The sequence below is a fragment of the Meleagris gallopavo genome, chromosome 28, assembly GCF_000146605.3.
Source record: "Meleagris gallopavo isolate NT-WF06-2002-E0010 breed Aviagen turkey brand Nicholas breeding stock chromosome 28, Turkey_5.1, whole genome shotgun sequence".
Classification (NCBI taxonomy): domain Eukaryota; kingdom Metazoa; phylum Chordata; class Aves; order Galliformes; family Phasianidae; genus Meleagris; species Meleagris gallopavo.
Window position 1 is genome coordinate 3234382 of NC_015038.2, and position 540 is coordinate 3234921.

Consider the following 540-nt stretch of genomic DNA (forward strand, 5'->3'; position numbering starts at 1 on the left):
GGGGAATAACTGAGCTTTTTGTCCCCCCCATTTCTCATGGGGAGCTGCACCCTAGCAGTGAGATGGAGCAGCTCGTAAACTTTGCTGTTTGCTGGAGGGGATTTAACCCCGTTCATGGGATGCTGAGGATGGGCTTTTCCCTCCATGCAGGGCACGCAGCAGCAGCAGCACAGTAAATCTTTCCTTTCAGCGCATTTATTTTTACATTTGCTACTTGCTGGAGGGGTTTGCTGCCTGTTGCCTTCCTGGAACTGACAGTGGGCCGGGCTGCTGTCACAGAGGTTGGGGATGGGGGGGGGCATTGGTGGCCAACAGTGTGGGTTGCACTGAGGTGAGTGCTTGGGGATGATGGAGGCTCGGTGCCATGGGGCAGGGATGACTTTTGGGTCTGGAGTTTGCCGCTGAGCACGTGGGGTGGCTCAGAGCAACCGTGTTGGTGAGGGTGGTCGGTGGGGTGCAGGACTTGGGATGCTTGGATGGCCATGGAGCCGAGGCAGCTCAACGATCCCTTGCAACAAAACCAAACAAACTTGGAAGGAT